The following is a 14,603-nucleotide window of genomic DNA, read 5'->3' as shown; positions in this document are numbered from 1 at the left end:
TTACTTTTAAACATGAAATATTTTAAAAGCCTGTGTGTGTGTGTGTGTGTGTGTGTGTGTGTGCGAATGAGAGAGAGAGAGAGAGAGAGAGAGAGAGAGAATATTTGTGGAACTCCTGGCTTTTGTTTTAGTTTTCATTTTGCACAGCTTGAATTTCCTTTCCTATGAGAATTTCAAACGTATTTCAAGACACAAGGAAAAAATTGCTCCTAACACTTAAAAATAAAGGTAAGTGGAAAAGAGATTGGATCTTAAATTATAAAATCATCTTGATCAGAAATGGAAATATTTTATATCACCTTTATCATTAATAAAAAAATTCTGACATCTAATCAAGGTTGAAATCAGAACATTTTGATTAATTTAAATGTATGCTCCTGACATGTTTTCACAAATGGGGGGAAGGGGAAGAGAACTGCATGCATTATGATGCATTACCATGCTTTAGAGCAATTTGTCTCATAGCATCCAATAAATGACTTACATTGACATAAAACAAGTTAGTACACTGTTAAGTACCATAAATCATCATATTTGGTAGTTGGTATAGATGAGAAACATTAATGGAGCTTGAATTTGTTTCAGGTGTTTGAAACTCATTTCATTCACTCACCAGTACACATTAAACAGACAAAGAAATATCTTTCCAAATAAGAAAATGCATTAACTATTTAGTTTCCATACGCAATATAGTGAGTGCTAGGCAGGTACTAAAACAAGGGTAGATTTTCATGTCTAAAAGTTGGCTGATGTCCAGGAAGAGAGTACTAGAATAGCTGTAACTATTGTGACAGTCACATCCATTCTGGACCGTCAAGGCCTACACTTTGCTCCATGCTAAATATCCTGAATATCAACTCTGACAAGGTTCCAGACTTCTAAGTTCAGTTGAAGGACTTTTTTTTGAGGAATAAAAAAGGGCAATTATATTAAAGAGGTGTTACTATATCAGTCCTGAGGCTCAGTTCAGAGTGAGAAAGACCAGAAAGGAGAGCCTATGGAGCTAAGGAAGTTAGCCACCAAAAGCCCTAGTCCAGAACAGAAGAAAAAACAAAACCAAAAACACACACAAAACTTCCTAAACACAAAACTTCCTAAGCAATTGGGAAATCCATCAAAGGACTATATTCCCCTGAAAAGAGGATGAGCATTTTGAAGGGGCTCATAACGTATTATAGAGATTGAAGCTTGCTGTCAAATCAGCATCAAAGGGGCAATAGATAATTATAACTCCTGGAGTTTGAGTTCAAGACAAGAGATAATTTGAGTTCCTTGAACTTGAGGCAATGACTTGGAAGGAATGTACGTCAAGATAGAACCAAGGGTCTAAACAACAACTTTGACTACAGTAAAAACAAGATAAGGACTCTACTCCTGAAAATGTAGTGAAACTCACTGAGTGGAAATGGGGTATAAATTTAATGCAGATCTAACTGTAAGGCTGTTCATCTACTCAACTTGTCAACTACTGATTAGGCTTCTTAAATTCTCCTTGCTAAGAAAATAATTAATTGCAGAGATCCTGAGATTATAGGCAGAGAGAAATGGCTGAAACATTCAAGGTTTTAGAAATATAGAGGTGTGAAACTAAGAATTATATTTCACAAGGAGACATAAGAATAATACTCTGTTAGGTTTGGAAAAATTCAAACAAAAGAGACCATGATCCTCCACTCCATAGTGCTAAGGCCTCAACAAAAATCAAAACGATTATTTAACTTTTTATTTTGAAATAACTTTAGATATACTGAAATGTTACAGTACTACAGAGAATTCCCATATGCCAATTGTCCAGCTCGGGAATAATCAGACCTTTTTAGAATTTTACCTACTTTCCCACTAATGCCTTCTTTGGTGGTCCAATTTTCAATAGACGAGCCTACCCTCACTTCAGTTGTCATGTCTATTAGGTCACCTCCAATCCATGGCAGTTTCTCAGTATTTTTCCAACAGGGCCTTACACTTTTGAAGAGTCATGGCAAGCTGTTTTATAGAATGCCCTCTACAGGGGCGCCTGGGTGGCTCAGTCATTAAGCATCTGCCTTTGGCTCAGAGCGTGATCCCGGAGTTCTGGGATCGAGCCCCATGCCAGGCTCTTCTGCTGGGAGCCTGCTTTTTCCTCTCCCATTCTGCCTGCTTGTGTTCCCTCTCTCTCTGGCTGTCTCTCTCTCTGTGTCAAATAAATAAAATAAATCTTTAAAAAAAAAAAAAAGAAGCCCCTCTACATGGATTTACCTGATGATTTTTCATGATTAAATTGAGATTACATAATTTTGACAAGGATACCACCAGGGTGATGCTTTGCCCTTCACAGTATATCACATCAGGAAGTACATGATATCAAGATGTCTTATTACTGGTGATATTAACTCTGATCTCTTGTTAAGCTGGTTTCTTCCAGGTTTCTCTACAGTAAATGGAAGTTTATCTCTCAGGGTATTGTTGAAGGAGCTCCTACGTTCACTTATTTCAGGATAGCCTTTGGATTACTGGTAGACTTTCGGTAACTGAAACATCATCTCCATGGCCCTTGATGGAGTCAAAGGCTCTGAACAAAGTCCAAAATTCTCCCTTTTTAATCATCCTTCTCAATGCATCTTATCAATTTCTTTTTGTTATTTTCCCCTTTACCTTACCCTTACAGTGAGAGGATTCTCCAAAAGAATATGGTCGAGTGTGAAAATCAGCAATGGGAGGACAGGGAAGGGCAAAAAGAGTCATACGTGGGGCTCCTTGAATTAATTCAGTCAGTAAGTAGAAATGTTGGATAAATATCTGGGGAATATAGGGTGGGGGGAAAAAGTGGGTTTCACAACAGAGGCAGCAAAGCTGGCATCACTATTCCTATAATACAAGGGTGAAAACTCTCACCAGTCATCCAAGTAAAATGTCAAATACCAACCCATGAACTGACAGAAGTTTTCCCAGATGAAGGTGAAGTCAATATTTCTTACCATCTTTCTGTGGTTACTGGCACTATATTTTTTAACGATGTCGTATTGTGACTGCATATATCACTATGACACATGAATGAGAAGAGATGGCAGTTTCCTCTGGAAGTCTTTAAGGCCACGCGAATGTGTTCAGTAGGGAAATTTACCATCAGATCACAGAGCTGATTTTTCCTCCCCGCCCCCACCAGCTAACATAAAGCACTGGACAACAGGCAGTAAAATAATAAACATATAAATGGGTGAAAAGAACAAAGAGTACTAATATTATTTCAAATGAAAACAAATTACAACACTAAGAAAAAACTGCATAAAATGAAACATGCCCATCTTTGTGGTGACTTTGAAGTTTGTTCTTTGTGTGCGTGGATGTAAATACAATAAACACTTTTATAACATGTAAGCCTCATCTCTCTTGGATTTGGATTTGGAGTCCCTAAGTGGAAGTGACTTTTTCTATTAACTAGAAAGGACAATGAAGGCGGCAATGTATCTCTGTTTAGGGTTTTAATAAAGCTTTGAAAACTGTGATTTAACAGATTATAGTCCTTTGTCTCATCATCTCAAAATGGAGTTATAACTCATGCTGGAAAGTTTCATTAGCATTTGCTCCACTGAATATTCAATGAAAGCCCTTCCATGTGGAGTCTGTATAAAGGACTAAGTTGCTATTAGATGTGAAATAAAAACTTCTTTGCCCAAAGCCCCGTTCCATTTTTACAAATCATAGAGTGTAAGCCTCTGCCTTTATAGGTGAGAAAACAGAAGCCACTGAAATTAAATATTTTCCCCATGTATTAAGTTACAGAAGTGATCCCAGAGAAGACAAATAGAAGAAATACCCATTTGATGCTACATTGGTACAATTTCTTAAATTTTATTTGGTGCTACCACTTCTTCTCCCTCAGGTATTATGTAACTTTATCTTCAGAAAAATCTTGTGCTGTATTAACTTCCTCATTTTATAGATGTGAAAATTAAGGATTAATGAGGTGAAATAACTCACTCAAGTTTATATGATGAAGAAGTAGCTGAGCCAAGGCTTTCAACTGGTGCCTTGTCGCCAAATATTATGTTCTTATTTTCTATGCGGAAATGAAAATTACGATTCCATAGATTCCTCTAATAAAAAAAAGTAATGATCTTTCTCATGAAACTATTTACTTCAGTTCTACAAAAAAACTACTTGCCCATTTTCCAGGCCAAGAAAAAATATTTTATTTCTTCAAGGGCCTTTAAAATTTTTCCCGCAGGAAAAAAAAAATTAGCTATTTTCAGTTTGGTGGACAGATTTTTCAGTAATAATTTTCAAGATTGTAATAACCTCTGTCCTGTTAAATGCTTTTTCAAAAATACGTGATGCTTGAAAGAAATTATCTCAGAAACACTGATGAGAGAGGAGGGCGGGAGATGGAGAGTCAGAAGGCTGTGACAGGTAACTGCCTGAAAAGAAACTTTCCTGCTCTGAGATTAGAGGTAAATTAATCCCATAGTCCCCACATGCCTGGGTTTAGGGAACAAATGAAACTTTAAGCATCTAGTGGAGTGATTTTGTAGTAGACAAACTGCAACATGATTCACCTGTACTTTTAAAGGTCTGATTTTATGCAGAACTGAAAGAAGGAAATGACAAACTGGTCATTAAATGAAAAACCAGAGGCTTTGATTATTGGAGAGAATGAAAATAACATACTCTGGAAACTATACCATATTTAATTATTTATATCCTGTTTAATCATTGATGCACATGTAGGTCCATGGTCCCTTAGCCTTGTGTTTTCATATTCTCGTCCAAGCCTTCAATTATACAATAGATTGAATCAATGCATTATGAGATAGCACAACTAAAATACAGTGATTGTGTTTCCTTTTTTTTTTTTTTTTTTAAGTCCAGCTCATAGAAACAGTCTCTTTCCAGGCATTAGGTAAATTCAACCTGACTGCACAAGTGAGTGGGGTTTTTGAGAAAGAGCACAACTGTGCATTAAAAACTCAAGTGAGTCATTTAAGTAACCTACTGTGAAAATCGGATCATTTACCATTTGGAGTCTAAAGACATGAATAGAAAAAGGCAAAATTAATTAATTGAATCAAGAAATACCTGATTTACTGTGGGATCAAAGTAAAGGCTGAAGTGATCCTTTAAGGATGCTTATTCAGTGGTCTCACCGTCTCAGTTCTATGAACAACAGCTGGGAGCTTGAAAGAAAGGAGGAGGAACTTACACCATCTTGTTTCACTCCAAGTTAGTCTAAACACCGCTCCGATTCAGAACTAAGTGGAATTTAGTTGATTTTATCTAAAAATTGCACATACACTCCCTAGAAACTCATCAGCCACAGAAGTAACATGAATTGAAACAAGTGTACCCCACAAACATTTTGTGTTTATTTGTTCCTTTACAATATTCTTTCTCTTTCTCCCTCTCTCTCTCTCCTTTGCCAAACTCCCTTTCCTGGTCAATTCACCCTTTGAAGTGACTATGTGTTCTTATCAAATACAGATCATCCCAAACTAAGATTTATTGATATTCCTGATAACTTAACATCACAAGCATTCATATCATCAACTGCAAATAGAAAGAAGTCAAAGATCTGATTTTGAAATATGGGAATATGTTCATCAGGGAAGAACAGAGGGAAAGTCCAAAATCACATATTACCCAACCATTTTTTAACAATGTTTGAAGAGCCTATAAAATAAGTGTATGAGTTTCCTAGTACTGCTGAAACAAATTATCATAAACTTGGTGGTTTAAAACAACACAAATTAATGATCTCACTGTTCTGGAGATCAAAGTCTGAAATAAGCTTCACTGTGCTAACGTCGAGGTGTCTGTAGGGCTACATTCCTCATGGATGCTCTAGAGGTGAGCTGGTTTCCTTGACTTTTCCACTTTCTAGAGGCTGCCCACACTCCTTGAGTCATGGCCCTGCATCCCTCCTACATCTCTCTGACATCATAACTCCTTCTCTGACTCTCTTTCACTCTGACATTCCTGCCTCCAGAAAAATCTTGTTTTCACCTGGGATATTTCAGAAAAATCTTTGCATCTCAAGTTCCTTAACTTAATCACATTTTCAAAGTCCCTTTTGCCATATCAGGTAAAACATTAACACATTCTGGGGATTAAGAGAAGTGGACATCTTTGGGAGGCCAGTATTCTACAATAGCTACCATCAGTCTAGTGGATTGAGGCGAAGAGAAGAATAAGACAGGATTTTTTCTAGAAATAGTTGTCAACATGGATCTTTTTGTGTTAGACTCTCCTCTTAATGTTTGCATTCATTCATGATACATTAAAACATTTTGATTCTTGGATGTATTTAAATGAACTTGCCAGTGGTAGATTGGCTATAATTATTTCTCTCCTCGTATCCATTTACCTTTGCAGTGTGAGTTTGCAATTCCTCCCATCAAGTCTATTTTAGCACGTTATTAATCCGGTTTATTTTGTGACTGTTTTGACAAATAGAATATAGACAAGTGATGTGTAAGTTCTGAGCACAGGCCTCCAGAGGACTTATGCAGTTCTACTTTCTTTCTTGAAACTCCTATGGCATGTACAAAAATCTGGGCAACCTACGGAAGGAGGAGAGACCACATGGGGCAGAGTTGGGTTGTCCCAGCTCTGTAGCCATTGTAGAAAAGTCAGATCCTGGGTGACCTGGCAGTTGATCATAGATGCAGGAATGAGACCAGATAAACTTCCCAGCTCACCAGACACTAGTAAGCAATAATAAATGCTTACTGTTTAAAGCTGCTGATGTTGGTGTAGTTTGTTACACAGTAAATGCTAACTGATACATTGCCTTATATAATAACAATTTCTTAGTGTTGCAAGTGGGTATGCCATTCTTTCCAAGATTTATGATCTTAAAATTCTTATGGCTCTTCAAAACTCTTTTAAACTCAGGTTTTATATCATTTATTTGGGATAACGCCTATGTGAATTTATGTCTATGTGAATTACAATCTGCTTCATAAGCATAAAAACCCTCAGTTTAAAAATTCATTCTAAGTTACTTTTTCAGGGTGTTTTAGAAATGATAACAAAAGGTTACGTCCATTTGGAAATTATAAAATGTCAGCAGGCAAAATTATTTTAAGAATTTCTCATTAATTTTCTACTGCAAGCATATTACAATAAAGTGTTTTTTAAAAAGCCCTGGAATACACTAAATATTTGGGGAGTTGATATCATCTTTCTCTAATGAGCTTGAATACTTATAGAAAATAATATTGACTCTTGTGGGGTTTTTTCTCAATTAACAAATATTTTTCTAAACAAAACTATCCTTAAACAAACACTTTTTAATAAATACAAACATATCACAGAGATATTGCTGGCTTGGTTCCAGACCACTGCAACAAAATGAGTATTGCAATAAAGCAAGTCAAATGAATTTTTTGGTTCTCCAGTGCATATAAAAGTTATATTTACATGATACCGTAGTCTTTTAAGTGTGCAATAGCATTATATCTTTAAAAATACCTTAATTAAAAATTAATATCTTAATTAAAAATACTTTCTTGCTAAAAAACACTAACCATCATCTCAGCAAGTCATAATTATGACCACAGATCACCATAACAAATACAATAATAATGAAAAAGCTTGCAATATTTGAAAAATTACCGAATTGTGATATAGAGACGTGAAGTGAGCAAATGTTATTGGAAAAATGGTGCTAATAGCCTTGCTTGATACTGGGTTGCCTTCAACCTTCAATTTGTAAAAGAAAAAATGCAATATCTGCCAAGTGCAATAAAGTGAATCACAAAAAAACAAGAATATACTGAAAAAAAGGATTTTGATTTTTGCTGAAGATGCTTTAAACAAATACGTGTGTGTATCTGCAAATATATATACATATATAAAAATATTCCACACTTTAATTGATACTACAATTCTACATTGAACCTCAATAATTTTATAAAATTTTTCTAAAAAAGTACAGATTGCTGAAGAGTTTCCTTCTACAGCAACATTGAAATGCAGTTTTTTGTTTATTAAGATGATTTACTAAGTTGTAAGAACCTTATCTGAAATTATTTTCCGTCCTTGCTTTTAATATCATAAACATTGAATATCTTTCCCCACATCACCAATATCTCAATAGAGAACCCCTATAAATAAAGTATCATAATTATAAAGTAACTAAAATATTTTTGCATATTCATGCAAGTAAATATTACCTCATTACTTTATAGTAATAACAAAATATTGGTCTGAAAAGAAAGAAAAACATCTATAGAAACATATGGTTAACTTGTATATAATTACTATGCTTTGGTGTGAAATATAAAATTTCAGATTGAGTTGAATGAGCTAGGATTCTTTTCACATGCCTAATGACATACAAAATACTTCATTAGAAAAAAAACAAGTTAATTCTTCACTGCCTTCTCATTTTTCTTCTCCCTTTTTTCTTCCTTGTTCTAGAAGTCATATGAAATTTATACAGAATTTTGTGAACATTCATAATACTCATTTATGTATAAAAATCATGTGTATCTGCTGGCAGTGGATGAGAAATTTCTAAATGTACAATCCATGTTTCATACATTTAAAGAAGTAACATTTTATGACATAGTGCTATAGAATACCTAGAATTAAGTGTATTAAATATGCTAAACAAATTTCATTTTTACTACCTAAATGTTGGTTTTCATATATCTGTTTCTTCATGATTGTTTTTATCTACACTAGATCCAAAATCACATACCATACCAATAGTAGTAACCTCACATGTCAAACAGAAGCCCTTATCAATGCTTCATTTTTTTACTATTACATTTACCCCTACTCCAGATGAGGACAAGTATGTTACATAATTTATAAGGATTATTTTTTCTACTTTGGGCCATTTCTTTTCCTTTTACTAAATTGTAAGAACCTTATCTGAAATTATTTTCTGTCCTTGCTTTTAATATCATAAAAATAACACATCATATCCTAATCATTATCATTATCATTAATATCATAAACAAAACAGGGTTTTTATTTATATTTCAGCTAACACACAGTGTAATATTAGTTTCAGGTGTACAATTTAGTGATTCAACACTTCCATACATTACCTGGTGCTCATCACAAGTACGCTCCTTAATCCCCATCATCTATTTAACCCATCCCCCCAATACTTTTTGATAACCATCAGTTTGTCCTCTATAGTTAAGAGTCTATTTCTTGGTTTGCCTCTCTCTCTCTCTTCTACTTTTGGCCGCTACTTTTGTCAATTATCTTAAGTAAATGTCCAAAATTGTTCCACTAAAATCAACAGATAGACAATACAAACCCTTTTTATGGCTTTACTTTCCTTAATTTATTAATATAAAAAATAAGTGACATTGTAAATATCTATGTTACGTATACCCCAATCTCTAGACATCCAACTAAAAGATAATATAAAACTACAAACAAAAAGGATTGTGCTTGTATAATAAAAAGGAAGGAAAGAAAGTTCTCAAATTAAGGATTGGCAAGTGGTTGCATTTTTGAGAAACCCTCTAGTTTAAACATAACCTCATTCATAAATGTAACTTCATATTCCTTATTCGCATTAATCAAGTTATTTGAGGTACAAGAATAGTCTCATTGTAAATACTAAATATGTCCCAACAGGAAAACTGGGAACAAGTATTAGCAAAATAATTTATTTTGAAAAAATTTCTATTTCTGTGAATCCTATGAGGGCTAATTATCCATTAGTAGGAGTAGGACTATACCTTCCTGATAAGTGTCACTAGACACAAATATTAACAAAGCACGGAGTTTGCCTCCCATTGGAAGACCTGAGATCATTTATTAATTCTTTATTAAATTAAACTATAATCTCTTACACAGGGGCCCTAATGGGTGCAATAAATTCAAGCAATTCCAGTTTAAACAGTAGTTGAAAACAGAAGTATAAATGTGGTCTTCATTAATGTTACTAATCCTATTTCCTGCGTTTGATTAAATGTCCTCTTTAGCTAACAGACGTGTTTTATAGGTGACATGACGGTACACCGCACTCACTGAAGCTTGATCATCACCTCCCACAAAATATTCCAGACTCTATGCCTAGTTTAAATATATTATCAATAATCCTCACAATATCCCTGCAAAGCAGCAGATTAAGACATGTGCATTCTCAAGGTTAAGCGTCATGCAGCTATAGAAGTAAATGACAGGTTTTAGGACTAAAATCTAGTTCACTGTGGCTCCAAAGCCCTCACTTGTTCCATTTCAACATCATTATTGATAAATCCTCACTGAGCTCTAGCTAAACGCAGCACCATTTGTTAGATGTCTGAAGTACAAAGAGTGGTAAGAAATTGTCCCTGCCTCTAAGGAACTTACAATCTAGTTATGGAAACAAGGCACATACAAAAACAGCCTATCAGAGCTGTTTTCGTGGGACTGAAAGGAGGTTGAGTCCCTACTGGAACAGCCCGTAGAGGAAGTCAGTGATGGAGGATGCCACATTACACACAGCATTACACAGTTGCTTCAAGATACCTGTCTAGAGTACAGGTAAGGAGAACACACAGACACACACACACACACACACACACACACACACACACACACATTAGTACATGCTTAGAAACAAGCGGCAGGCTAGGCAAGCTGCCTAGCTTGTCAACTGTAAAATTCAACTCTCAATTCTTACCTTTTGGCAGGACTCAGCTGGTCTGTTTGCACTCCTAGGAGCCTCAAACACACTTCTCAGCTCATCAAGGGCAATGGGGAAGCGCTCGATCCTGCGCCGACCAGTCAAGGAATCCTCCTTCAGCACGTCAGGCCAGCCATGTTCCGTGGAATTGTCACTCTTGCCCTCAGGGCCCTTCCCATCAGGCTCCGTGTTCAATATCTCTTTCACACCGCGGGGCAGACTAGGGGGATCTGCAGGTCCAGGTGCTGACACTATCTCTCCTTCGGGTTCAAGCAATTTTTTTTCTGGAGGCTGAAAGAGCCTGCAATGACTGCCCCTAGGGCAACATTCACTTTTCTGGAAATCACTGGATTCCCATTTCTGCCTCAGGAGGATCAGGGAGCCCTTCTGTATCGGGAACATGGATGGCTCCGGGTTGTCCTGCAATATCAAAAGTATCTTTCATCAAAGATACACTCAGGCATGTGAGTCATTTTCAAAATGAGTGGCAGCTCTTGGGGTTTGTGTTACAGTGGAGAAATCCAGCTTTGCTATATAATTTCTGGCTCTTGACTTGACCCTATAAAGAATGTCAGTTAACTTAGATTATGGAGAGGACTGATTTGTACAGCCATGGACAGTTGAAAATAAAGAGACAAAAACTAGGAAGACATGATTTTATTCTAATTTCTATGTAAAATCACCCAGCAATTATTTATATAATGTTCATTCATTGTTTAGTATATTCTGAGAAAAGAGCAATTTAACAAGTCTAATGAGAAATAAAAAGGTTCGTTTCCTGCCTCAAACAGTTCAGGACTTCTTTTGAAATTACTGGTTTCTGCAAATGTCTTACTTCACAAGTAATAGACTAATAGCTAACAGTTATTAAGTTTTTGCTACAAGGCAAACACTTGGATAATAATTTCATATGTATATCTTATTTTAATCTTATCATCACAATGAGTAGGTTGCTACTATGATAATTATTTTCTAGGTAAGGAAACTGAGAAGTAATTTGCCTCGCGTTCTGAGTGACAGAGTCTGGATTTGAAGTGCATCTGTGTGACTCTGGAACCCGTCCTCTTAACCACTGGAACCTAATGTCTCTTTTGTATTTTTAGCACGCAATTCACATCTCATTGTGAACCTGATTAGAATTGCACCTTGTTTTAGAGTTCTGCTGTGAATAGGAAAAAAAAAAATCAAATGGCAAAATATATCTTTACCAGAAACAAACCTACACATACAAATACAAATCACAGAAAGCAAGAATTACGTGCTAGCATAACCTTTTGCCATAGAAATAGCTACTTTCTATTCTAACCCAGAGATTCTACACCACAAATTTGGGGCTTTAAAAAATAAAGTTTGAAAATAAATAAATAAATAAACAAACAAATAAATTTTGCTCTTGAGGGATGATGAATTTTCCTGGAAAAGTATTAGCAGAGTGGGTATGATAAACAATCTCACTTAGATGAAGACCTGGAAATATCTCAAAAGGTCACTTAATACAATGGCTCCAGACTTCTTTGACTGGACATCACATTATAAAACACATTCTATGCACCAGGACTCAGCACACATACAACATAAATAAATAAATAAGAAACAAATTTTTGTTTTCATTTAATACTTTCTTTTACTATGCAGACTGTCTGGTGATATTTCCACTCTAATATCCTTTACTTTAAAAACAAACAAACAAAAAAACTTGCTACCCACTAAATTGATTTAATGGTCTACTAATGGTTCATGGACTGCTGGCTCACTCTACTTACAAAAGGAGTTCAAACCCAGGTTGGGTTTTATGAACAGTGAGACTTTGCAAAAGCTCCATTTCTAAAATGGATTTATAAACATCATGGCTTTATTTTGAAAAATACATTAGATAGTGCATATAAAACTTCCAGGGTTTAGACACCCCTCCCCCAGTAGCTCTTAATTTCACTCTGTGTCCCATCTCTTGCTAAAACATCATTTGAATCACTCAAATATTTATGCTACACATAAGCCTCCTAGATAAGAGGGCTTGGAAGAAGGATGACAGTATTTTAAGACACAAATCCATAGACTGAATAGACTGGAAAATTTGGCTTTAATAATATTGCTAATTAATAAGTTTGGATTAGTCACTTATTATAGAAAGTCTCAAAAAAAAAAAAAAAAACCAAAAAACAGTAGCACCAACAAGACCTGAATATCTGTTTGGAAAAGTGATCAGCATATGCTGAGAAGCTAATCAACATATGCTGGAAATGTCTGTGACTCATGTGTAAATGGACTTCAGAAAAGACTTCATTAACAAGGGAATGACTGAGACATTGTCACAGCTGGTAATGGTGACCTTGTGAAGTTATTTAATGAAAGAATTGTTCCTGAGCCAACCTTGCAGAATTAGGAACAGAAATCTAGGAAGAAGAAAAATTGCCAAGTAGGGGAGGAAAACCTTTTCTCCTATAGAAAAAAAAAATCCTAATATTTATAAAGATATTCTTTTTTTTTAAAGATTTTATTTATTTGACAGAGATAAAGACAGCCAGTGAGAGAGGGAACACAAGCAGGGAGAGTGGGAGAGGAAGAAGCAGGCTCATAGTGGAGGAGCCTGATGTGGGGCTCGATCCCATAACGCTGGGATCAGGCTCTGAGCCGAAGGCAGACGCCCAACCACTGTGCCACCCAGGCGCCCCAAAATTCTAATATTTAAAACTGATTTGGAAATTTTGATTCTAGATAAAGATGGAATAGACATACTTTCTCTTCCCTCCTACCAAATATGGCTAAAACCCTTGGAAATTATATATAAAAACAATGTAAGAGGACTTTGAAAGATAGAGAGAAGACAGACTGCCTAGGTACTTTGAGATTTGAGGAACAATGTGGTGGTGAATTCCCTGGGTTTTCTTTTAGTCTTATATAGCCAGAACTTGTGCTGGAACAGACAGTAACCCAAAGATTCCTTATGGGAAAAAAGAAACTTCCCCCAAGAAAAACTTCACTAGCCAAAGAAACAAAATGGGCAACTTAGCACGACAAAAAATTTTAGACCATCATTGCCACACCCCAGGTATATACTGAACTATTTTTGCTCACAATACATGTGTATGTGTGAGATTTTCTTTCCCTACATCAAACAATTGTCCAACTCTCTGGATTCTAAGTAGGTGTCCTATGACTAACCACCTGGCATTAGCATAGATTCTAAAGATGAAGGTCTCAGTCCCCTAAGACTGCCCCCACTTCAGAGACCAGTCACAAGTCCCCGGGGTTGCCCCCTATATTTCTGACCAACATGATCCCTCTAATCAGGTTGGATAATTTGTTAAAATGATTCACAGAACTTAGGATGGCACTTTACTTATATTTATCTGTTCATTGTAAGGGATGCAACTCAAGAATAGCCAAATGGAAGATATGTATAGGGTAAGATCGGAGGTGGGTGGTACAGAGCTTCCACAACCTCGCCTAGGGCACAATTCTTTCAGCACCCTGATGCATTCACCAACCCAGAGCTTCTAGTTGGATTTTATGGAGGTTTCATTATAAGCATGATTGATTAAATCATTGGCCATGGATGATTAACTTAATTTCCAGCTCCTTTCCCCTCCTCAGAGGTCAGGGGTGTGGTTAAAAGTTTTAACTCTCGGGGCGCCAGGATGGTACAGTGGTTAAGCTTCTGCCTTCGGCTCAGGGTGTGATCCTGGCGTTATGGGATCGAGCCCCACACCAGGCTCCTCTGCTATGAGCCTGCCTCTTCCTCTCCCACTCCCCCTGCTTGTGTTCCATTTCTTGCTGGCTGTCTCTATCTCTGTCGAATAAATAAATAAAATCTTTAAAAAAAAAGTTTTAACTCTCTAACCATATTTTTGTCTTTCTGGTGAACAATCCCTATCATGAAGCTATTTAGGACCCCAGCTACTAGTCATCTCATTACCACACAAAAGATACTCTTCTCACGCCAGAGATTCCAAGAGGTTTTTTTTTGTTGTTGTTGTTTGTTTTTGTT

Source organism: Ailuropoda melanoleuca, chromosome 2 (genome assembly GCF_002007445.2).
Source record: "Ailuropoda melanoleuca isolate Jingjing chromosome 2, ASM200744v2, whole genome shotgun sequence".
NCBI classification, from domain to species: domain Eukaryota; kingdom Metazoa; phylum Chordata; class Mammalia; order Carnivora; family Ursidae; genus Ailuropoda; species Ailuropoda melanoleuca.
Note: the sequence above shows the minus strand (reverse complement) of the source record.